The sequence below is a fragment of the Emys orbicularis genome, chromosome 15, assembly GCF_028017835.1.
Source record: "Emys orbicularis isolate rEmyOrb1 chromosome 15, rEmyOrb1.hap1, whole genome shotgun sequence".
NCBI classification, from domain to species: Eukaryota; Metazoa; Chordata; order Testudines; family Emydidae; genus Emys; species Emys orbicularis.
The window spans coordinates 5,784,783-5,810,867 of record NC_088697.1 but is presented as its reverse complement, the minus strand read 5'-3'; the positions used below and the strand labels follow the sequence as shown (position 1 = coordinate 5,810,867).

At 49.7% G+C, this 26,085-nt stretch overlaps 1 protein-coding gene and 1 long non-coding RNA gene across 2 annotated transcripts in view; one reads left to right on the top strand and one right to left on the bottom strand.

Annotated features, from left to right (window-relative positions):
* LOC135889397 (zinc finger protein 208-like) overlaps nucleotides 1–26,085 on the top strand; it is a 685,678-nt gene that overhangs the window by 254,952 nt on the left and 404,641 nt on the right.
* Nucleotides 3,294–18,462, bottom strand: LOC135889405 (uncharacterized). Its single transcript, XR_010561929.1, has 3 exons — nucleotides 18,386–18,462; nucleotides 3,704–3,817; nucleotides 3,294–3,368 (listed from the first exon to the last, which is right to left on the bottom strand). It is a non-coding gene; the product is annotated as an uncharacterized LOC135889405 (long non-coding RNA).

Below are 26,085 nucleotides of genomic sequence, written 5' to 3'. Positions count from 1 at the left end.
TACCCAATCAGGCAGCCAGTTTGGGATTCACGGGGAAGGAATGTCCTATGAAGTACTCTCTCTTTGGATCCAAACAGTGAAGGATGATTGTTCTCAGACTAACCCTGGTATCCTTTGGAACGGTAATCAGTGACACGGCACTAGGAAGTGGAGTTGTACAAACAATTTTCCTTCGGTCATTGGTCACCATAGCTTCCTTTACTGGGGTTGAAACCAAGAACTGAGTGTGTACTCTTTCAAACCCAGTTCTTTCCAAATCCTTGGCCTTGGTTAGGGTAAATTTTCACTTCTCGGAAGTAGAATCCTTTACAAAACCACTCAAAATCTCAGCACCATTAGTGAGGAATGGCTTTCCAAAACATGCCCAGCTTTTCTTTAATTTGGTAGCACAGTTCTAGACAAGGGACTCGGTACAGGGCTGGATCAGAATCTCTGTTAATTACCAGAGCTGAAGTTTCTATTCAAAAATAGCTATTTTTCTGAAGCTATTACATTTGAACACTGATTTCATTTTATACACATTTTTAGCAGCTACAAAGGATAAATTCAGCAAAATCCCCACTGCAATTTCCTCAACATCTGTGTCATGAAGGACAGCAACTCCCACACCATAGCATTAGTGAGGACAGATCATTTGTAGGACCTGGGTTACAAATGTTTTGGGAACCAAACGCCTGGGCATTTTGCCTTGTTCAAAGTCACTTACCATGGAATTATCTCCCCAGATCATCTGAGACAATATTGACTTTAACAATTGAACTCCTTCCTAGTCCCTGGTAGTCCATCGAATCCGATGATGACAAATCTGTGCAGATCATCAGTTGGTCGGTCTTATGGTGTGCCCTCTGGTGACTGTACAAGCCAATTCTAGAGGTGCACATTTTGCTGCAGATGGTGCATGGGAAGTTCGTGGTCAGTGGATTGTGCACTGCTGATGCTCTGTGACGTCGTTCGCGTGCCTCTTGTAGAACGCCGGCAGCGGTCTTTCCTCAAAGGCGATGCAGGTATTTCTGACTGTTGCACACCACTGTGTTCTGTCGCTGGCGGCGTCCTCAAGGTCCCTAGGTTTGATACTGCTGTAGTGCAGATTGGCTTTGATGGTGTCCTTGTAACGTTTCCGTGGACGACCTATATGCCGGATGCCCTGGGAGAGCTCACCATACAGAAGCTGGCGGGGGATTCTGTTGGCATCCATGCGGCTGACATGACAATTGAACTACACTGTGATCATATGCACTTCCTTCAGTTAGTTGGAGTTCCGCTGCTGTTCACCATTTCCCAGTGAAAATTTTAAATCACCTGTTTCTTTGTTAGCATGTCCAGTAAATTGGATAGTTCTCACCTGTTGACAGAACTGCACTTGAACTTTCTTCATGTCATCATGGAGGGATGGGAAAAAAGCAAAGCTCAAGTGAGAAATGATGACTTTAGCAAATGGTCATTTGTCGTAAATTCTCCAATAAATCTGAGCTACATCTTATCAATCTGAACCAATATCCAATTGGGCGACGAAACAGCCTTCAGGAAAGATAGAAACCCACATCACAGAGAGATAGACTACATGACAATGAAAGTGTCAAGTGAAATTCCAGAACAGATTACATCTGATTATTCAGAAACAGTGATTCTCCCATCACATTCTCCTCTGATCCATTCAAACATACTACATTCAGCTCTGTCTCAATAGTCAGTTATGTTATTGACAACATTTTTAGTATCCTAGCATCCCCATAATGGGGGGAAAACAGCCACCTTGCCAGAAGTGGCTTTACCAATAGAGGGAACCTGGGATTTAAACTCCAAATGATCACACTGTGTTTGGGATCCATTTGAATTCCCCTTCCAGGTCTTTGACACTTTCATCTCCAGTCATAGCGACTCTGATATAGGATTAAAGAAGTCAAAGCATCATCTCCAAGCACAGACAATGGAGAAAGCTTCATCATATGACACTTTGAGAAGTGGATGGATAGAATGTTACGGAGATAAATTCTATATGGCTCAGACAAAAGGTAACAGTTCTGCGGTGATGGGGAAGGAGGGAATCTCTGAATCACCGCATCTCCTCCCAGTGTCACAGAGGCTGAAATGACACTTTTTTCACTGCCCTGCTCCTCTTCATTTAAATGTAATTTGAAAAGTTCCCAATATAATGGCTCTTCAGCACAACCCAAAGCAATGTGAGAACTACTGTGAATTATACAATCTGTATCATTGGTGACTAACAATAACTTTGCAATAGGAGGAATGGTATAAATGTGATGCTCCCTGGTTCCCAATAGGAAGGGAACACTTGAATTATTCATGGGACAATGGAGTTGATAGAAAGAACAAATGGGTCCACCTCAAAACAGAGCAAAAAGCAAAACGCAAAAATGGGCCACTCATCTGGACAAGCTGAGGGATAACGGTGCTGCAAACTGTTCAAACAACTTTAAAAGTTACTATGTGGGAATCAGGAAGAGTATTAGAGAAAAAAATTTATAGCCCTAAAGGTTTTTAGGATGATGAGCTCCTTTGCAGATTCTCTAATGGCTAAGATGGGCTGAGTGCCAAGAGAAGGTATTCCCACACTCAGTGCATTCATAGGGCCTCTCCCCTGTGTGGATTCTCTGATGTTTAGAAAGGGCTGAGCTGCTAGTGAATCTTTTCCCACACTCACTGCATTTATAGGGCCTCTCCCCTGTGTGGATTTTCTGATGTTGAAAAAGCCCTGATCTCTGAGTGAAGTTTTTCCCACACTCACTGCATTCATAGGGCCTCTCCCTTGTGTGGATTCTTTGATGTTCAGTAAGGGCTGAGCTGCAAATGAAGCTTTTCCCACACTCACTGCATTTATAGGGCCTCTCCCCTGTGTGGATTCTCTGATGTTGAAAAAGGCCTGATCTCTGAGCGAAGTTTTTCCCACACTCACTGCATTCATAGGGCCTCTCCCCCGTGTGTATTCTCTGATGTTCAGAAAGGGCTGAGCTGTTAGTGAAGCTTTTCCCACACTCACTGCATTCATAGGGTTTCTCACCTGTGTGGATTCTCTGGTGTTTAATAAGGGCTGAGTAGTCACTTAAGTTTTTCCCCACACTCAGTGCATGTATTTTTTCTCTTTCCCATGAGGATTTCCTGGTGGATTTTGGTTTCCTTGAGGTTCTTCTGAATTACCTGACAGTAAATATATTTACCCTCTTTCTCCCCTGGCTGGTTTCCCTGCTTTCTCTCTGGTCTGTGCTGAATTTCACAAGATTTTCCCTGATCAAGACTCCTGGACACATTCCTTTTTGATCTTGGTGATAGTGCTCTGTGTTTATCCACTTGCTCAACGTTTTCCGGATGAGAATTCTGCTCCTCATTCTCACATACCATTGCATCACCTGCTGTGATAGAGAGAGAGAGAAACATCAAACAAGGATGGAAAGTGGAAGACAAAACCAAACAAAGTGCTGTAGAGATGTCAAATAAAATTCAGGAACTGAACTCCCCCAAATACAAGAGAGGAGGTGATAAATTCGGCCTTCACATCCCATCCAAATTTGCAGAGGGAAGGGAGGAAGCTACTGCCTGGTGTTCAATAGAATCAGTGGGAACCCATGAGCTATGACCTCTGCTAGGGACAATAATGAACTGAGAGACCTCTCAAGGGCTTTGTAGGGTATCCCAGATGTTTCCTTCAGGCACTTACAGATTCTGAGTTGGTTTAATGTTTCCTCACCTGTGCAGGGAGCTCTCAGCATCTGTCTTTCCTCTGAACCCTGGAAGTCTGGGACCCATGGTTCTTCCGCTTGTTCCAGTTGGGAGATTATATCCAGTTTGGAAACTGGAAACCCTGCTCATATGAAAGAAAACAAAGGATTTCAGGTGATTTCATTAGACTTGGTCATAAAAAACATTGTATTATTTTAATTTCAGTACTTAGTGTGACTTAGCATGCCTGGGGCAGTCCTCACTGAAAATGCCAAGGTCAGGGCAGGCTGAAAAAGGGAGAGCAGACGCTCCCCAAACTAGTGGTTAACACTGAAGTTAAACTCACTGACCAGTCACAAACTGGGCTTCTGATCACCCACACTGGTGATCGAGAAGCTGAAAAAAGAAACCACACAGCCCCCTTTATTGCATTCCAGTTCTCTGACTCCCAATCAGCACCTAGGTCCAGTACAGTGAGAGGTTATTTAAAAACTCTGCGCACATAGACTTGAAAGTCCATCTGGAACGCATCCACAGTTTGGATGGATCATTCAGTCCTTTGTTCAAGGCTTCAGTTTGTAGAGAAGTTGCTCAAGACGTAAGAAGAGGGATTGAAGATAAAATGGAGATGATGCAGCTGCTCTTTATATTCCTTTTGCCATGTGGATTGTACTTCCTGTGTCCCAAACACAAGCTTCATAGCACATGGCATGGAAAAGCCTTGGAGTTCTCAGTACACAGACATACCTGTGCATGTCTTGCTGACTCAATAGATGTATCCCCTTCATCCTTTCCATGGGTTCATTCTACAGCTGATGACCCTTCATGGGCCATCAAACAGACTAGGCAGCGTTGATACCAATATGTCTGGGGGTGTCACCCAGAAACACTGCACAAGTCTGGAAATACAGATATACCCTACATATCTATAACTCAATACAAAAGTGATACAAACATAGAAACAAGATTCTTATACTTGGAAAATCATAAGTTTCACCTTACACAGCACAGCTAGCACAATTCATAGCAATTTTTTAGTATTGGTATTAATAATAAATAATAATATAAAGTGTCTCACAATTCCATACAGTGTGACACTCAGTAAACCAGTGAACAAGTATGGCTTGTGAGATATCGTTTGAAAACTCATAATCTACTGAATATTATCCTCCTGTTAAAATATGTATAGCAACACTATATGTAAACTGATGGATTTTACTGTATAGTATTACTGAAAATTTTACAACTCTGGGGAACACCCACAGACCAGTTCCTCAGAGACAGCAAGGCAAACAGCTGGTCAAACAGCCATTCTCCGTGAGGGAGAAAATGTGAAGAAGACATTTACATTCCATCACAGGGACCACTTGAAGCTCATATCTACAACAGACTGCCTGTCACCATGACTCAGGTGAAAATTGAAGACATTTCTAGTACAAAGGACTGAATTATAAAAGAGGTGAGGAAAATGCTTGAGACTCTCTCCCCACCTTTCCCCTCTCCTCATGACAACAGCTCCTGAATAACTGAACTTGGGCAGGAGTGCGGGTTAGGGAGAGTCCCGGCTGAAAGGAAAGCCAGCTTGTTTCAGCATATGGAGAGAGAAACATTTGCTTTGAATCTGTTTTAGCTTATTGACTTAGACGTTAGTTTGTGTTTTATCTTCCATTTCTTTTGTAAACAATTCTGACTTTTATGCCTCATTATCCGTAGTCACTTAACTACGGAAAATTTTTTTTTTTTTAACAATCTTGTTTAAGTGTTTCATCTAACCAGTGTATTTGGATTAAAGTGTGTTGGAAACTGCATTTAGGATAACAAGACTGGTGCATGTCATTTTCCACTGATAAAATGACAGACTTCATATGAGCTTGCGTTGTTCAGTAGTGTGCTGGACAGTGCAAGATGCACATTTCGGGGGGGAGAGGGGAGGAAGTCTAGGACCAGAGAATTTTCTGGGTTTCTCTGGTGGTGTACTGTAATTCATGAGTCACTGACTAGCAGCACTCAATACTGTGTAGCTGGGAACGAGTTACATGCTGGAGACTGTGTGTTACCTGCCCAGGAGTGACTGTTCTCACAGTAGAGCAGTGTAAAAGGCACCCCAGCTTGGGGAACTGAGGGGACACAGCTGTTCAACAGTCCAGATTGTACTGTGGTTAATGTCACCGACACTCAAATTCAAAGTGGCTGCTAAAACACAGAGAAAGTAAATCCATGTCCCAGAAATCAAAGACTATTCTGACTTTTATGCCTCATTACTTGTAGTCACTTAAAATCTTTTTTTTTTTTTTTTTTGGTAGTTAATCTTGTTTTATTGTTTTATCTAACCAGTGTGTTTGGATGAAAGTGTGTGGGAAATTCCATTTGGGATAACAAGGCTGGTGCATGTCACTTTCCACTGATGAAATGAAAGATTTGATATGAGCTTGTGTTTTTCAGTAGCGTGCTGGACAGTGCAAGATGCACATTTCTGGGGCAAAGTCTGGCACTTGAGAATTTGCTGGTGTTCTCCTGAGGTGTAATTCATGATTGGCTGACTAGCAGCACTCAATACTGTGTAGCTGGGAGCGAGTTACATGCTGGAGCCTGTGTGTTAACTGGCCACGAGGGGCGGTTCTCACAGTAAAGCAGTGTAAAAGGCACCCCATCTTAGAGAACTGAGGGGACACAGCTGTTCAACAGTCCAGATTGTACTCTGGGTAATGTCACAGACACTCATTATGACAGAGCCTCTTACAACACAGAGAAGGTAAATCCATGTCCCAGAAATTGAAGACTCCAGACAGAGGGCAAGTCTCCCTGGCACTGCTTCTTGCTGACAGAGAGGTCCAGAGACATAGAGAGAGTCCTGGGGAAGCTGGGAACAGTAAGCATGGGCTGGTGGGGGTTCAGTGGAGAAAGGGAACAGGAAGAGCAGGGATATCACTTAATACAGGATCTCAGCAGTGCTAGATGTCAGGATAGCACATATTGAAGCCCATTGGAAAACAATCCCAACTATACATATAAAATGATGGGGTCTAAATTAGCTGTTTCCATTCAAGAGAGAGATCTTGGAGTCATTATGAATATTTCTCTGAAAACATGCACCCAATGTGCAGCAGCAGTCAAAAAAAGCAAACAGAATGTTGGGAAACATTAAGGGACAGATAATAAGACACAAAATACCATATTGCCGCTTTATAAATCCATGATACACCCACATCTGGAATATTGCATGCATATGTTGTCACCCCATCTCAAAAAACAAACAAACAGATATTGGAATTGGAAAAGGTTCAGAAAAGGGCAACAAAAATGATTAGAGGTATGGAACAGATTCCTTATGTGAAGAGATTAAAAAGACAGGGACTTTTCAGCTTGGAAAAAAGACAACGAAGAGGAGATATGATAGAAGTCTATAAAATCAAGCCTGATGTAGAGAAAGTAAATAAGGAAGTGTTATTTACTCCTCCTCATAATACAAAAACTAGCAGTCACCCAATGAAAGTAATAGGCAGCAGATTTAAAACAAACCAAAGAAGTATTTCTTCACGCAACGCACACTCAACCTGTTGAACTCTTTGCCAGAGGATGTTGTGAAGGCCAAGACTAGAAGAGGGTTCAAAAAAAGAACAAGATAAATTCATGGAGGATAGGTCCCTCAATGGCCATTAGCCAGGATGGGCAGGAATGATGTCCCTAGCCACTGATTGCCAGAACCTGGGAATGGACGACAGGTGATGGATCACTTGTTGACTGCCTGTTCTGTTCATTCCCTCTGGGGCACCTGGCATTGGCCACTGTCAGAAGACATGATACTGGGCTAGATGGACCTTTGATCTGACCGAGTATGTCTGGTTTTATGTACTAGGGAATCTAGTGAGTCCAGTGTAATGGGAGGGAGTAGGAAAATCCCTGGGTGTGGAGAACACAGGGAAATTAGAAGCTATAATTCAGGAGCAACAGACTACTTAGTCTGGAAAAGCAGAATGGGAAAAGAAGAATCAGGTCATGTGAGTAAAGGAATGATGCACTCCAAGCTCCAAGAAGCAGAGAAGAGGGATTGTGGCTATTGCACATGGCGATGGGGGAGCAAGACTCTCCATGTCTCAAGAACAGCAGAGGCTAACAGAGGGAGTTTGCCTGGGAGCTGTCCGAGAGGAGGTACGCTAAGTGCTGCATTAGGGGGGCTGTGTTGGTGAGTATCTGAGTGTCTGTTGCTGGGACAGTTTGTCAGTTTGACCGTGTGCTTGATTGCTTGCTTGTTTGTTTGAAAAGTGTGAATTGGGAGTGCTTTGTTCCAGGTGGGCCTTGAGTGGGCCTGACTGGTATATAAGGGCAGTCAGCAGCGAACCAGCTGAGCGGCGAACAGCAGAGGCTAACAGAGGGAGTTTGCCTGGGGAAAGCTCACTGAGGCTTTCATCTGCAGGTTTCTCTGAGTAATTCTTGCAACAGCTGAGGAAGCTCTAAAGAGGAAGGTGATATGGAAGGTGAGCGATCAACTGTTGTAACCTGCACAGGTTGTGCCATGTTTGTCTTTCTTCCACAAGACAGAAGCGACTTTGTCTGTACAAAGTACAAGCTGGTCTCCATATTGGAAGAGAAGGTTCGAGGTCTGGAGAAACGAGTATCGACTCTGCGTTGCATAAGGGAAAATGAAGATTTCCTGGACAGACATCAGGAGATGCTTCTACGGCCACAATGTTCTGAAGATTCAGAGCAGCCGCAGCAGGGACAGAAGGATGGTGAAGAAGTTTGGCAGCATGTGACCTCCAGAAGGAGAAAGAGGAGCGTCCATGTACCAGCAATGGAGATTCAGGTGAGCAATCGTTTCCATGTTCTCTCTACAGGTACTAATGCGGAGAGTGGACTAGATGACACATCTGAAGGAAGGGAGCAGAAGGAGACTCCACCGACTGGAAGGCAAAAGATGCACTGTCCTAGGGATGGGGGTTCCACGACCACCATTCCCAAGAGGAGGAGGAGGGTGGTGGTGGTCGGGGACTCCCTCCTCAGGGGGACTGAGTCATCCATCTGCCGCCCCGACCGGGAAAACTGAGAGGTCTGCTGCTTGCCAGGAGCTAGGATACACGATGTGACGGAGAGACTGCCGAGACTCATCAAGCCCTCAGATCGCTACCCCTTCCTGCTTCTCCACGTGGGCACCAATGATACTGCCAAGAATGACCTTGAGCGGATCACTGCAGACTACGTGGCTCTGGGAAGAAGGATAAAGGAGTTTGAGGCGCAAGTGGTGTTCTCGTCCATCCTCCCTGTGCAAGGAAAAGGCCTGGGTAGAGACCGTTGAATCGTGGAAGTCAACGAATGGCTACGCAGGTGGTGTCGGAGAGAAGGCTTTGGATTCTTCGACCATGGGATGGTGTTCCAAGGAGGAGGAGTGCTAGGCAGAGACGGGCTCCACCTAACGAAGAGAGGGAAGAGCATCTTCGCCAGCAGGCTGGCTAACCTAGTGAGGAGGGCTTTAAACTAGGTTCAACGGGGGAAGGAGACCAAAGCCCTGAGGTAAGTGGGGAAATGGGATCCTGGGAGGAAGCAAGAGCAGGAGAGCGCAAGAGGGGAGGACTCCTGTCTCATACTGAGAAAGAGGGACGATCGATGAGTTATCTTAAGTGCCTATACACAAATGCAAGAAGCCTGGGAAACAAGCAGGGAGAACTGGAAGTCCTGGCACAGTCAGGGAACTATGATGCAATTGGAATAACAGAGACTTGGTGGGATAACTCACATGACTGGAGTACTGTCATGGATGGATATAAACTGTTCAGGAAGGACAGGCAGGGCAGAAAAGGTGGGGGAGTTGCATTGTATGTAAGAGAGGAGTATGACTGCTCAGAGCTCTGGTATGAAACTGCAGAAAAACCTGAGAGTCTCTGGATAAAGTTGAGAAGTGTGAGCAACAAGGGTGATGTCGTGGTCGGAGTCTGCTATAGATCACCAGACCAGGGGGATGAGGTGGACGAGGCTTTCTTCTGGCAACTAGCAGAAGTTGCTAGATCGCAGGCCCTGGTTCTCATGGGAGAGTTTAATCACCCTGATATCTGCTGGGAGAGCAATACAGCGGTGCACAGACAATCCAGGAAGTTTTTGGAAAGTGTAGGGGACAATTTCCTAGTGCAAGTGCTGGAGGAACCAACTAGGGGCAGAGCTTTTCTTGACCTGCTGCTCACAAACAGGGAAGAATTAGTAGGGGAAGCAAAAGTGGATGGGAACCTGGGAGGCAGTGATCATGAGATGGTCGAGTTCAGGATCCTGACACAAGGAAGAAAGGAGAGCAGCAGAATACGGACCCTGGACTTCAGAAAAGCAGACTGACTCCCTCAGGGAACAGATGGACAAGATCCCCTGGGAGAATAACATGAAGGGCAAAGGGGTCCAGGAGAGCTGGCTGTATTTTAAAGAATCTTTATTGTGGTTGCAGGAACAAACCATCCCGATGTGTAGAAAGAATAGTAAATATGGCAGGCGACCAGCTTGGCTTAACAGTGAAATCCTTGCTGACCTTAAACGCAAAAAAAAAGCTTACAAGAAGTGGAAGATTGGACAAATGACCAGGGAGGAGTATAAAAATATCGCTCAGGCATGGAAGAGTGAAATCAGGAAGGCCAAATCGCACTTGGAGTTGCAGCTAGCAAGAGATGTTAAGAGTAACAAGAAGGGTTTCTTCAGGTATGTTAGCAACAAGAAGAAAGTCAAGGAAAGTGTGGGCCCCTTACTGAATGAGGGAGGCAACCTAGTGATAGAGGATGTGGAAAAAGCTAATGTACTCAATGCTTTTTTTGCCTCTGTCTTCACAAACAAGGTCAGCTCCCAGACTGCTGGACTGGGCAGCACAGTATGGGAAGGAGGTGATCAGCCCTCCATGGAGAAAGAAGTGGTTCGGGACTATTTAGAAAAAATGGATGAGCACAAATCCACGGGGCCAGATGCGCTGCATCCAAGGGTGCTAAAGGAGTTGGCGGATGTGATTGCGGAGCCATTGGCCATCATCTTTGAAAACTCATGGCGATCGGGGGAGGTCCCGGATGACTGGAAAAAGGCTAATGTAGTGCCCATCTTTAAAAAAGGGAAGAAGGAGGATCCGGGGAACTATAGGCCAGTCAACTTCACCTCAGTCCCTGGAAAAATCATGGAGCAGGTCCTCAAGGAATCAATTATGAAACACTTAGAGGAGAGGAAAGTGATCAGGAACAGTCAGCATGGATTCACCAAGGGGAAGTCGTGCCTGACTAACCTAATTGCCTTCTATGAGGAGATAACTGGCTCTGTGGATGAGGGGAAAGCAGTGGATGTGTTATTCCTTGATTTTAGCAAAGCTTTTGATACGGTCTCCCACAGTATTCTTGCCGGCAAGTTAAAGAAGTATGGGCTGGATGAATGGACTGTAAGGTGGATAGAAAGCTGGCTAGATCGTCGGGCTCAACGGGTAGTGATCAATGGCTCCATGTCTAGTTGGCAGCCGGTTTCAAGCGGAGTGCCCCAAGGGTCGGTCCTGGGGCCGGTTTTGTTTAATATCTTTATTAATGATCTGGAGGATGGTGTGGACTGCACTCTCAGCAAGTTTGCAGATGACACTAAACTGGGAGGCGTGGTAGATATGCTGGAGGGTAGGGATCAGATACAGAGGGACCTAGACAAATTAGAGGATTGGGCCAAAAGAAACCTGATGAGGTTCAACAAGGACCTGCACTTAGGACGGAAGAATCCTATGCACTGCTACAGACTAGGGAGCGAATGGCTAGGTAGCAGTTCTGCAGAAAAGGACCTAGGGGTCACAGTGGATGAGAAGCTGGATATGAGTCAACAGTGTGCTCTTGTTGCCAAGAAGGCTAATGGCATTTTGGGCTGTATAAGTAGGGGCATTGCCAGCAGATCGAGGGATGTGATCGTTCCCCTTTATGCGACATTGGTGAGGCCTCATCTGGAGTACTGTGTCCAGTTTTGGGCCCCACACTACAAGAAGGATGTGGAAATATTGGAAAGAGTCCAGCGGAGGGCAACAAAAATGATTAGGGGTCTGGAGCACATGACTGATGAGGAGAGGCTGAGGGAACTGGGATTGTTTAGTCTCCAGAAGAGAAGAATGAGGGGGGATTTGATAGCTGCTTTCAACTACCTGAGGGGGGGTTCCAAAGAGGATGGAGCTCAGCTGTTCTCAGTGGTGGCAGATGACAGAACAAGGAGCAATGGTCTCAAGTTGCAGTGGGGGAGGTCTAGGTTGGATATTAGGAAACACTATTTCACTAGGAGGGTGGTGAAGCACTGGAATGGGTTACCTAGGGAGGTGGTGGAATCTCCTTCTTTGGAGGTTTTTAAGGCCCAGCTTGACAAAGCCCTGGCTGGGATGATTTAGTTGGGAATTGGTCCTGCTTTGAGCAGGGGGTTGGACTAGATGACCTCCTGAGGTCCCTTCCAACCCTGATATTCTATGATTCTAAGTTTCACTACCAACCTAAACCATTTTCACATGCTGGGGTGCAATCCAGATCAGTGAGGAGTTGTGCCATCTGTAATCCTGGGTGAGATTTAATGTTCTCCTGCTGGAGCTCCCCTGTCTGGATACTCCAAGCCAGCATTCAAGGACTCATGGAGTGTCTGTGTGATAAGTAACCCTGGACCAGAAGCCTGCTTGTTACACCTCAATCACATTCTGGTTGGGTGGAGTACACTCAGGGCTTGTCTACACTACAAAATTAGGTCGGATTTATAGAAGCCGGTTTTATAGAAACCGGTTTTATGCAGCCGATTGTGTGTGTCCCCACATAAAATGCTCTAAGTGCATGAAGTCGGCGGACCGCGTCCACAGTACCGAGGCTAGCGTCGACTTCCGGCGCATTGCACTATGGGTACCTATTCCACAGTTCCCGGAGTCTCCGGCGCCCATTGGAATTATGGGTTGAGATCGCAATGCCCGAATGATGCAAAGCAGTGCCGCGGGGGGTTCTGGGTACATTGCGTCAGGCCCCTCCCCCGCCGTCACAGCAACGGCAGACAATAGATTCGCGCCTTTTTACCTGGGTTACCTGTGCAGACAACATACCACGCCAAGCATGGAGCCCGCTCAGCTCAGCTCACCGTCACCATATGTCTTCCGGGTGCCGGCAAACGTGGGACTGCATTGCTAAACAGCAGCAGCAGCTTACTGCCTTTTGGCGGTAGACGGTGCAGCATGAGTGGTAGCCTTCATCAGCGATCGGGATGCTGGTAGCTGTGGGGCTGGCAGCCGTAGGGTTGCATTGCACCAGCCCCTTGCCTTTTGGCAGTAGATGGTTTATTACGACTGGTAACCGTCCTCGTCGGACAAATTTACAGGTTGCCTGAAATGCTCATAGATTATTATAGCCTGAGCGCCTTTACCGATCCTTCTGGCTACCGTCCATCGTTGGACGATGATGGCTACCAGTCGTAGTATACTATTTTCTGCCAAGTACTGTCTGCTAAGCACCCAGAAAAGGCCGAGGGCGATCTGGGTGCTGGCAGAGATGTGGCTGGCACACGTAGGGTTACATTGCTACCAAGCACCCAGAAAATGCCGAGGGCTATCAGTCATGCTGCACTGTCGTCTTAAGATGTAAAAAATAGATTTGTTCTGTATTCATTTCCTTCCCCCCTCCCTCCGTCAAATCAACGGCCTGCTAAACCCAGGCTTAGGAGTTCAATCTCTGGGGGGGGCATTCTGTGTGACAGTTGTTTGTATTTCTCCCTGATGCACAGCCACCTTTCTTGATTTTAATTCCCTGTACCTGTACGCCATGTCGTCACTCGCCCCTCCCTCCCTTCTTCCCCTGGTCTTTAGATACTAGTTTCGCGCCTTTTTTCAGACCAGACGCCATAGCTATCACTGGGATCATGGATCCCGCTCAGATCACCACGGCAATTATGAGCACTATGAACACCACGCGCATTGTCCTGGAGTATATGCAGAGCCTGGACATGCCAAAGCAAAACCAGGACCAGCTGAGGAGGAGGAGGAGGCGATTGCAGCGCGGCGACGATAGCGATGAGGAAATTGACATGGACCTAGACCTCTCACAAGGCACAGGCCCCAGCAATGTGGAAATCATGGTGTTACTGGGGCAGGTTCATGCCATGGAACGCCGATTCTGGGCCCGGGAAACAAGCACAGACTGGTAGGACCGCATCGTGTTGCAGGTCTGGGACGATGCCCAGTGGCTGCGAAACTTTCGCATGCGTAAGGGCACTTTCATGGAACTTTGTGACTTGCTTTCCCCTGCCCTGAAGCGCCAGAATACCAGGATGAGAGCAGCCCTCACAGTTGAGAAGCGAGTGGCGATAGCCCTGTGGAAGCTTGCAACGCCAGACAGCTACCGGTCAGTCGGGAATCAATTTGGAGTGGGCAAATCTACTGTGGGGGCTGCTGTGATCCAAGTTGCCAGGGCAATGAGAGACCTGGTGATATCAAGGGTAGTGACTCTGGGAAACGTGCAGGACATAGTGGGTGGCTTTGCTGCAATGGGATTCCCAAACTCTGGTGGGGCGATAGACGGAACCCATATCCCTATCTTGGCACCGGCGCACCAAGCCACCGAGTACATAAACCGCAAGGGGTACTTTTCAATGCTGCTGCAAGCCCTGCTGGATCACAAGGGACGTTTCACCGACATCAACGTGGGCTGGCCGGGAAGGGTACATGATGCTCGCGTCTTCAGGCACTCTCTTCTGTTTCGAAAGCTGGAGGAAGGGACTTTCTTCCCGGACCAGAAAATAACCATTGGGGATGTTGAAATGCCTATCGTGATCCTTGGGGACCCAGCCTACCCCTTAATGCCATGGCTCATGAAGCCATACACAGGCAGCCTGGACAGGAGTCAGGACCTGTTCAACTACAGGCTGAGCAAGTGCCGAATGGTGGTGGAATGTGCATTTGGGCGTTTAAAAGCGCGCTGGCGCAGCTTACTGACTCGCTGTGACCTCAGCGAAAAGAATATCCCCATTGTTATTGCTGCTTGCTGTGCGCTCCACAATATCTGTGAGAGTAAGGGGGAGACATTTATGGCGGGGTGGGAGGTAGAGGCAAATCGTGTGGCCGCTGATCACGCGCAGCCAGACACCAGGGCGGTTAGAGCAGCACAGCAGGGCGCGGTGCGCATCAGAGAGGCTTTGAAAACTAGTTTTGTGACTGGCCAGGCTACGGTGTGAAACTTCTGTTTGTTTCTCCTTGATGAAATCGCAGCCCCCCCACCCACCCGGTTAACTCTACTACCCTGTAAACCAAGCACCCCACCCTCCCCTACCCTCCCCTCTTCAAGCACCACTTGCAGAGGCAATAAAGTCATTGTTACTTCACATTAATGCATTCTTTATTAATTCAGCACACAACTAGGGGGATAATTGCAAAGGTAGCCCGGGATGGGTGGGGGAGGAGGGAAGCAGCACACAACTAGGGGGATAATTGCAAAGGTAGCCCGGGATGGGTGGGGGAGGAGGGAAGGAAAAGGACACACTGCACTTTAAAACTTATTGCACTGGAAATCATCTAGGCTGGAGTGATTGGGTGGCCGGAGGCCCCCCCACCGTGTTCTTGGGCGTCTGGGTGAGGAGGCAATGGGACTTGGGGAGGAGGGCTGTTGGTTACAGAGGGGCCGTAGCGGCGGTCTATGCTCCTGCTGCCTTTCCTGCAGCTCAACCATACGCAGGAGCATATCACTTTGATGCTCCAGCAGCCGGAGCATCGACTCTTGCTTTATGAGTACAACTTGACGCCACTTCTCCTCTTCAGCCCGCGTTTCAGCACGCAACTTCTCCTCTTGAGCACGCAACTTCTCCTCTTCAGCCCGCCACCTCTCCTCTCGCTCATATTGGGCTTTTTTAAAATCAGTCATTGACTGCCTCCACGCATTCTGCTGTGCTCTGTCAGCATGGGAGGCAGTCTGCAGTTCAGTGAACATTTCGTCACGCGTCCTTCGCTTCCTTCTTCGAATATTCACTAGCCTCTGTGAAGGTGAAACATTTGCAGCTGGTGGAGGAGAAGGGAGAGTTGTTTAAAAAAAGATACATTTTAGAGAACAATGGGTACACTCTTTCACGTTAGATTTTGCTGTTCACATCACACAGCACATGTGCTTTCGTTACAAGGTCGCATTTTTCCTCTTATATTGAGGGCCTGCCGGTTTGGTGTGAGAGATCACTCACGCAGTGCCAGGCCACAGATTTCAGCTTGCAGGCACCCATGGTAAGACACAGTCTTTTGGCTTTTTTAACCTTGTTAACAAGTGGGGATGGTTTAAAACAGTACTGCTCTCATTAACCATACCAAGCACCCGTTGGGTTGGCCATTTAAAATGGGTTTGCAATGTAAAAGGAGGGGCTGCGGTTTCAGGGTTAACGTGCACCACAAACCCAACTAATTCCCCTCCCCCACACACCCAATTCTCTGGGATGATCACTTCACCCCTCCCACCCACCGCGTGGCTAACAGCGGGGAATATTTCTGTTCAGCAGAGCAGGAAGGGGCACCTCTGAATGTCCCCTTAATAAAATCGCCCCATTTCAACCAGGTGACCGTGAATGATATCACTCTCCTGAGGATAACAAAGAGCGATAAGGAATGGATGTTGTCTGCATGCCAGCAAACACCGGGACCATACGCTGCCATGCTTTGTTATGCAATGATTCCAGACTACGTGCTACTGGCCTGGCCTGGCAAAGTGTCCTACCATGGCGGACGGGATAAGGCAGCCCTCCCCAGAAACCTTTTGCAAAGGCTTTGGGAGTACATGAAGGACAGCTTTCTGGAGATGTCCCTGGAGGATTTCCGCTCCATCCCCATACACGTTAACAGACTTTTCCAGTAGCTGTACTGGCCGCGATTGCCAGGGCAAATTAATCATTAATCATTAAACACGCTTGTTTTTAAACCATGTGTAATATTTACAAAGGTACACTCACCAGAGGTCCCCTGTGTGCCCACAGGGTCTTGGGTGAGTTCGGGGGTTACTGGTTCCAGGTCCAGGGTGACAAACATATCCTGGCTGTTGGGGAAACTGGTTTCTCCGCTTCCTTGCTGCTGTGAGCTATCTATGATGTTCTCTCCATCCTCATCTTCCTCGTCCGCCGAACCCGCTTCCCTGTTTCCAGCGAGGGACTGATAGCACACGCTTGGGCTAGTGGTGGCTGCACCCCCTAGAATGGCATGCAGCTCCGCGTAGTAGCGGCATGTTTGCGGCTCAGCCCCAGACCTTCCGTTTGCGTCTCTGGCTTTGTGGTAGGCTTGCCTTAGCTCCTTAATTTTCACGCGGCACTGCTGTGCGTCCCTGTTATGGCCTCTGTCCTTCATGGCCTTGGAGATCTTTTCTAATGTTTTGCCATTTCTTTTACTGTTTCGGAGTTCGGACAGCACTGATTCATCTCCCCAGATGGCGAGCAGATCCCGTACCTCCCGTTCAGTCCAGGCTGGAGCTCTTTTGCGATCCTGGGACTGGGACTCCATCACGGTTACCTGTGCTGATGAGCTCTGCATGGTCACCTGTGCTCTCCACGCTGAGCAAACAGGAAATGAAATTCAAACATTCGCGGGGCTTTTCCTGTCTACCTGGCCAGTGATCTGAGATGAGAGTGCTGTCCAGAGCGGTCACAATGAATTTGTTAGTCTCTAAGGTGCCACAAGTACTCCTGTTATTTTTGCGGATACAGACTAACACGGCTGCTACTCTGAAACCAATGAAGCACTGTGGGATAGCTCCCGGAGGCCAATAATGTCGAATTCCGTCCACACTAACCCAATTCCGACCCCCTTAAGGCCGATTTTATCGCTAATCCCCTCGTCGAGGTGGTGTAAAGAAACCGGTTTAAAGGGCCCTTTAAGTCGAAAGAAAGGGCTTCGTCGTGTAAACGTGTCCAGGCTTAAGTCGATTTAACGCAGCTAAAGTCGACCTAAACTCGTAGTGTAGACCAGGCCACAGTGTTTCAGAGAAGGCCAGGAGTAGGAACCTTCTCTTGGTTATGCTAGACCTAACCCCCACTTTTACTTGTGCAAACAGGAGATATTTGACACTGTGAGATACAGCTCCTGAGCTCTGTTCCCAAAGTGTTCTGAAGCAGGGGAGGGTAGAGTGGTACTGTGTCAGTGACATGTTGGGGTCATGCAGAAATAGGACAGAGTAGAGGTTGCATTATGGGGCTAGCATGAACTTTATCTCTTCATTATCTCTAACTTTATCTCAAAGAGAGAGCCCCTTGTCTCTCCCAGCAGATCCATCACACACCTACTAGCCACCGACTGATACAGGAGATGGAGCCCCTAGCAGGGTCCAGGGAGTACTCCCTGGTAGGAAGCCAAACACCCTCCTCATTGTGAGGAGCTGGATATGAAGGGAGGGGAAACACCCCTAAATCTCACTGGTGGATGCCCCTTTCATATCTCACAGCAGCCGCTGGTTAGTCAGATTAGGCTCCAGCACTAGGAGTCTGCTCAGTTTTCCTAGCCCCATGTAGGCAGATTATTTTCTGTTTCAGAAATTAAGGCATTTCCACATCCAAACCTCATGGGTCTGTTCCTAGAATTTAGTCCACTTATTAAACAAATCCCAGCAGGCTTGCCACAGCCTGTCCTCCCTTTCTCCACCCTGTGCATTTTGTGCCCTGCTCCAACCTCCAAACCAGACTGTGCAAACCTTCCCATCTCCTGTGTATTTGCTGTCCCTCTCCTCCAGCAGGAACCCACCAAAAATTTCCCAATAATCCCTACCTGAGCCATCTCCACTGCAGCCATTTCTCTTCCCTGTCCCATGGGAGGATGGGATGAGCTGGAGCGAAACATGGATGCCATTCTGCAGCCTGGGAGGGTGAGAAAGGTAATTGTGGGGGTTTCAGAACAGGCTTTAGTTAATTTCACATCTCAATTCCCCCAGGCTCTTTCCCTACAGAGAGAGATCCTAGATTCTGCCATGCTGGGAAAATGCTTCATCTCTTTATTACAGTGTAGACCTGGCCCCTCCTGCCAGGCTAAGCCAACAGAGAGATTTTTAACCTCCCTTCTCCCTCCCCCCATCCCATAACAAATCTCTGAACACAATGCTAGAAAAGAGCAGAACCAAAGGAGTCGCTGTGGGGGATTCCCTTGGACAGTGACCCCAGGGCAGCCACACCCCAGCAGGGGGAATATGGAGTGAGGAACTGACTTTTCCTCTGTCTGATCCTTTTCTTGTTCACCGGAAAGTGATTCTGCCCAGGGATGCTGTAATACATGTGTCTGGGTGGATTAGAGAGCTGGAAATCTCTCCTGCAACTCATTTCTACCACTGCCCCTTTCAGTCTCTCCTTCCCCGTCCTCTCTCCCTGCCCCTCTGTCTGAGAAAGTCCGATTCCTGGGTGCTTGGCTCACCCATGGCTGGACATTCTCCTGGCAATTGCTAATGGGAGGAGAAATGAGAAGGGGCTGTTTGTGCAGTCACATTCATGCCAGTCCCCAGCACTTTCACTGAGGTCTTTCAGTTATCTGGAGGCTGTGGCTCAGAATTTAGTATTAACAGGGCCCAGGGCTGCCCTAGGGGGCTAATAACAGCTGGAGAAAGTCATCCCCTGAGCTGGGCAGAGAAGAAGCTTTAATTAAGACCACTTCCAAGCACAGAACCCCCATTGGGGGAGCAGCAGCAGCTGCTAAGCCTGGTCTCCCAGATCACAATGGAGGCTGCAGCGTCTGACCCAGGAAGCTGAACCCCAATATCCTGAGCAGAGAGGGACAGAGCATTTGAGCAGCCTTCCCTCCTTTAACTCTCTAGGGAGAGCAGCTAACGAGAGCTCCTCCTCACAGGGAGAATCTCATTTGTCCCACTGTCCATCTGGAGTCACTCCTTGTCTTTCCATACAATGACTCTGGATTAACAATGGTCTCAATGAAACCAGATTTCAGAAAGAATGAGTCCAGAATGCTGTGGAAGAGATCATTGTGTGGCAGTGCTAACCCCCTTCGCACCTCCCTCACCCCTCAGATCTAGGACAAGGACTCGGGGCACGAATTTTCCCAACAGAACTGGAAGTTCCTGCAGTTTTCAAGAGGGGAGAAAAGCAAAATCTGTGATTTCACCTCACAGTGTTTGATAAGTGGATAGAAAGTTATCACAGTGACTGGGCGTGGCCGGGGAATGCCTCCAGGATTCTAGCACAAGCTGATCAGGGAGAAGTAGCGAGGTCAGGAGCAGCCCCCAGAGCCCCCAGCCACCCCCCCCAGCACCCGGAGCCCAGACCCCCAAGCCAGGGTCCCACCAAATATTCCCTGGGACCCAGCCCCAAGAGTCCCTGGCCAGGGACCCCAGATACCCCTCAGAGCTCTACCGGCCAGAGAACCCCCACCAGACCATCACTGCCAGGCTGGGAATCCCAAAAGGTTCCCCCCACCAAGAACCCCCAGCAGCCAGGGACCCCCCCCAAAGGGATACCCTACTGGAAAATCAGTCCCTCACTGCCTGCCTGGGATTTCCCCACTGCCTGCCTAGGACCCCCTGCCTGCCCTCCAGCAGCATTGCCATGCCATGCAATTTGCCTGGGACCCCATCCTCCCCCCAGTGGGACCCCTTGATTCTTTACAGCAGGACCCCTCACTCTGCTTGCCTGGCATCCCCTGACCTAGTGCCAGGGATCCCACCCCCAGCTCTGTGCACTGGGCATGGCAACGATCCCAGGAGCCAGCGGGGGAAGCTCAGACAGAGCCCCTGGCACAGCACCAGGCACCCTCTAACCCCCACCCCGCCTCCCCAAGAGATGCCCACCCCCTTTGTTCTGCAGCCAACAGGCCCCCAGCAATACCTCAGGGCTGGGCACATCAGAACCACCCCCCGAGACCCCAAGCCTCCAGAACCCACCAACCTGACTAGGGTACCCCCTCTGCCCAGCCACCCAGAGGCCTCCCCCTACCACAATGCCCCTTCAGCTCCAGCTGTAATCTCCCCACACAGACACCCCACCCCCAGGGACAGCGTTACCTCACAGTGTCTGAGAAGTGGATAGAAAGTTATCACCGCCCCCTGCTGGGCAGTCGCGCAGGCAGAGGGAGCCCTGGGGGATGCTTCTTTAACAGGAGAATGGAAGGCCTGGAGGGCCAAAGTCAGTAAGAAATTTCCATGCCCGGTCACTAGCAAATAATGGCCACCATCGATCTACCCCAGAGGTGGCTACATCTTAGCACTGTGAGAAGTAGCCCCTCACAAAGACCATTTGTCATGGGGTTTGGAATACTTTTGGACCCACGCTGCACTCAAAGAGACCTCCTCATCCCGTGCCAGCTGGAGAAAAGAAAAGGGTACAGCCAACTCTTTGTTACCAGCAGAGAACCACTGATCCCCGAGACAGGGGGAGGCCTCTGGCTTTGATGTGTATTAAATATGTGGCTGGTCTCTTTCATCAGCAAATATTTTAACAGACATAAAGGGGGGAACAAATATAGCGGGGAACAAATGATTATCAAAGGAGAGGGGAAAGATGATCATTGGGCAATTTAACCCCCTTCAACCTACAGGATGGCGACTGACTCAGGGCAACAGGTTCCCTCCAAGGAAGGAGAAGTTGCTCGGATTTAGAAACATGGGGAACAGCCCCAGACCTGACAGGATTTTTAATTGACATTAAATGACATACAAAGAGGAAAACCTGAAATTTGAGATCAATGTTCAGAAATGAAAGCGAAAAGGTTGGAAAATGGAGGAATTTTGTATCCATTTTTGCCTATTATAGAAAGAAAGTGGAAAATCTGAGGGATTTTATGTCAGTTGCTGTTAGGAGGGAAAAATCTGAGTGTATTTCACATCAGTGTTTGATAAATGAATAAAGAGGAAATGGGCAACATTTGCAAACATTTTATATCCATATTCAGGAATCTGAGAAAAGGTGTAAATCTGAGATTTTCTTAGTATTTTATAATTAGAAAGACAGGGGAAAATCTCAGGGCATATTCAATTAGAAATAGACACCTAGAGAAAAAGTGAGGCAAATGTTTAGGGTATTTTATATCAATCTTTGAGATCCGCAGCAAATACATGTCACAAACTACGCAATTGATAACATGAGAGAAAAATACCAAGATCGGAGGGGATTTTATATATTGCTATTAACTAATTAGTGGAAGAGGGGGACTGTTTGCCTGGATTGAATATGACTGGCCAATACGTAAACAGAAAGTGATGGTTTCCTCCACTGCCACCATTCACATAGGCAGCAGGGAGCCCTTTGAGGAGCTGCTTTAAGAGGGCAAGGGAGGGGGAGCTGGAGCTGGGAGGCTCCCTGGATGAGGGAAGGGGGCAGCAATGGGGGACAGGTAGGTGACTGGCAACTGATGGCTGGGGGCCATAACTGTGTTGGTAGTTATGGGGCAGCAGGTGGGATTAGGAAACCAGGGGTGTGGGCAGTCTCCATGGGGGACACGTGCTCCCTTCCCCGCCCTGGCAGAGAACGGGCATCTCATGCCATACCCACTCCAGGGGCAGCCATGTTTTGGGGAATGACTCAGGGCAACAATTTCCCACCTTAACAAGGACAAATCGCTGCAGATAAAATGGGTGGGAAAATCCCCCACATCGGAGAGATTTTAAATGGACATTTGAGACTCATGGAGAGACCAGGGGGCAATCGGGGGAGACCAGGGGGCAATCGGGGGAGAGGAGAGAGCTGATCATTTGAGGGGAAAGGGGGGGAATCTCCCCGGATTTTATAGCCACGTGTGAGATGCTGAGAGAGAAAAGGGGAAGAACTAGAGAGAATTTGTATCAGGGGGTGAGAAGCAAGTGGCACAAACAGGGACAGGATCCAATGAACTCCCCTCCCCCCTTCCCCGCCCGACACTTCTCCCCCGGGGATTTCCTGGCTGCAAAGAGACAGTTCAACCCCCCCGCGTCCACTGACCTCCCCCGCCGCAACTGCGGCTTCTCCCCCCCATCGGGCCCCCGTCTCTGCCCCCCCCCCCCATCCCAGCGGTGCCGGGGGCAGATCCTGCTGCAGCTCCGCTGGGGCTGAGGCAGCTCCGAGGCTTCTCCCAGGTTCCCCGGGGCAGAGAGTCACTTTCCTGCCCGGCCCCAGCGCCCCCCCTCCCGGGGTCTCTCACTCACCGCGGGGTCCCAGGTGGAAAAAGCCCCCCCCCGGCCGGGCACGGAGGGATTAATGCCGGGCTCCCCTAGCACAGGCCCCGGGTCACACAGCGACAGTCTGTGGCAGAACCTCGCCCTCAGGAGCTGCCCCGCCCCCGGCTCGTGCTTTGTTCTCCCGCCTCCACGGGGTCTCGCACTGAGCATGCGCAGTAACAGCTTTTGAAACCCTCCCTTACCTGAGCTGAGGAGGGCGGAAGTGCCCTGCGGAGCATGCTGGGAGACATATTTCCTGACGCTGCAGGGAGCGGAAGTGACGTTGGACAGGGTGGCGGACGGGTGACGAACCGGGCTGCGAACGCGCGCGCGGGGTGCTGCGGCTCTGCCTGGCTCGTGAGGGGCCGTTAGAGCCTCTCCCGGGGCCGGAGAAGAGGTTTGTGTCTCCTGGCTCTGGGCATGCGCAGATCGGGGGCGGGGGGAGAGTCCCGCATGCGCAGAAGTAGCGCTCACCCGCTGCTGCTCCCTGGCGCTGCGGGGCCGGGCGGAGCAGGAGGGTCTGTGCCGGGGAGACCCATTAACCCCCCCGTGCCCGGCCCGGGCCCTGCTCCCGCTGGAGCCGCCCTGGGGCCGCCCCGGGCTCTGCCCGCCCCGCTGCGGAACTGCAGCCTCCAGGTACCGGAGCGAGCCCCGGGGCCGGGCGGTGACTCTGCCCCAGTGTCCGTGGGGCGGACCCGGCATCTCGCAGCGCCGGGATCTGCTCCCTGGGGCCGCGCCCGCGGGGGGCTCGGAGCTGCTGTCCCTGCAGGAGCCCAACGCCCCCGGCCCGGCCAGGCCCTGCCCTGGGGGCCCACGGGTGGGTCCCGGGGGGAGGGGGCCAGCCCCCACTGGGGTCTCTGCGTGGGGCCGGGCGGGGACTGCCGGGCGGGAAGACCTGGGAAAGGGGCGGATGGAAAATGTCTGTGCAGCCCGGACATGGCCGGGGGGGGGGGGGGTAGAAGAGCAGGTGACCCCCCGAGGAGCGGGGAGAGAAAGGGGGGGGCTGAGATCCCCTCGGATTTACCGCTGCCCCCTCCCGTGGGGACCCCCCATCCTCTCCAGCCCTGCCCCCCTTCTCTCTAGAGAGCAACGAGCAACATCCAGGGTGACCCCCCCCCTTTTCCCTCAAATCCCTGAGAAGGTCTCTGTTCCCCTCCCCCGATTGTGCCCCGTTTTCTCTCCACTTTGCCAATGGCCAGTTCAAATCTCAGGTTTCGGGTGTTTCCCCCCCCCCCCCCCATTTTTACCTGCAGTGATTTGTCCTTGTTTACGTGGGAAATGGTTCCCCTGAGGGATTTCTGAACTGGGAAGAGGGTTAATGGGCAGAGGCTGGGAGAGCCCTGAGACAGGGATACCTCTGGGCTGGGGGGCCACTCTCTGCTGTCAACAGGGCATGGAAAGGCCCGGAAGGGAAGGGAGGAGCAAGCGTCCCCCATGGAGATGGCCCAGCCCCAGGTTTCCCAGTCCCAGCTACTTCCCCCTCCCCCACCCTGCCCAACCCAGCAGCCCCCCTCCACACCAACCGCCTGCTAGTCACATTCCCAGACCCCACTGCCAGCCCCTCCCCACAGCCAGTGACCTTCTGACTCCAGCTCCACTCCTTTCCCCTGTGAAAGCCACATCACCCAGGGCTCCCTGCCGGCCATGTGAATGTGAGGCAAGAAGAATCCATCCCATTCTGTTGTGAACTGAATATCGCTGTATAATCCCCTCAAATTTCCCCTCCTTTCTCTTGAACTGTTGAATGGTAACATAAAATCCCCCAGATGTTGGTGCTTCTCTCTTACATTGGCAAATATTTAGTTTGTGCCCCATTTTTTCCTCAGTTCTGAAATACTGATATCTAATTCTTGAAAATCTTCCCACTTTTCTCTCCAGGTGTCTGACTGAGATCAGGGCTCTTCTCGTACTGAGTATGGCTCAGGCCTTGCCTGAGATCAGGTCCCCCAGTGTGCCAGGCACTGCACAAACCCTGACCAAGTTTGGGGCACTCATTGTACCAGGAACTGCACAGACCCCTCCGGAGAGCAGAGACTTTGTTATGCAGGGCTCTGCACAGACACTGACCAAGATCAGGGTCCCCATTGTGACAGGTGCTGAACAGACACCAAGGGTATCTCTACCCTGCCATTAAAAACCTACAGCTGGCCCATGCCAGCTGACTCAGGCTCACAAGGCTCAGGCGAAGGGTTGTTTAATTGCAGTGTAGATGTCCGGGTTCCGGCTGGAGCTGGGCTGTAGGATCCTGCGAGGTGTGAGGATGCCAGACCTTGGGCTGCAGCCCAAACCGGAACATCGACACCACAATTAAACAGCCCTGCAGCCTGAGCCATGTGAGCCCAAGTCAGCGGGCACGGGCCAGCCACTGGTGTCTAACTGCAGTGTAGACATGCCCACTGTGACAGAGAGTCCTTGCCACAAAGAGCTCAAAGGCTAAATAGGAAAATGGTGGGAGGTAATTTGCTCAAGTTTCCATGGAGAATTTCATAGAATCATAGAATATCAGGGTTGGAAGGGACCTCAGGAGGTCATCTAGTCCAACCCCCCGCTCAAAGCAGGACAAATTCCCAACTAAATCATCCCAGCCAGGGCTTTGTCAAGCCGGGCCTTAAAAACCTCCAAAGAAGGAGACTCCATCACCTCCCTAGGTAACGCATTCCAGTGCTTCACCATCCTCCTAGTGAAAAAGTTTTTCCTAATATCCAACCTAGACCTCCCCCACTGCAACTTGAGACCATTGCTCCTTGTTCTGTCAAGTTGGGGCAAAACTGGGAACTAAACCCAGATTGTTTGAATTCTTGCCTCTCCCCTTACACACAAGCTGGGCTTGGGGTTATACAGTGTTCTTTTGGTCTGTGTTTGCATTGCATTGGCTTCCAAGGGAGGTTGTGGAATTTCCTTCACTGGAGGTCTTTAACATCAGGTTAGAGGTACACCAGTCTGGGAATGTCTAGGGATACTTGGTACTAACTCATCACAGGACACTTGTATAGACGACCTCTCAAGATCCCTTCCATGCCTACATTGAAATAATTCTCTTTTGTGCTGTGTTCTGTTCTATGCTGAGCTGTTTTGCATGGTGCCATTTGGAACTGTTATTGCACCATGTTGTATTGCATAGTTTTATGGTGCATTGTTTTGCCTCAGCATGTTGGGTGCCTGTGTTGTGTTGGTTTGAGTTGAGCTCTTTTTCATTGTGTAATTTTGTCCTAGGGTGTGTTAGTTTGCATTGTGTTGCTTTCTTTTCCTCTGTACTGTCATTTTATGCTGTGGTGTTTTTGTTTTTTTTTCTGGATTGCCTGAAATTATGTTGTGGTGGGTTTTATTCTGTATGTTGTGT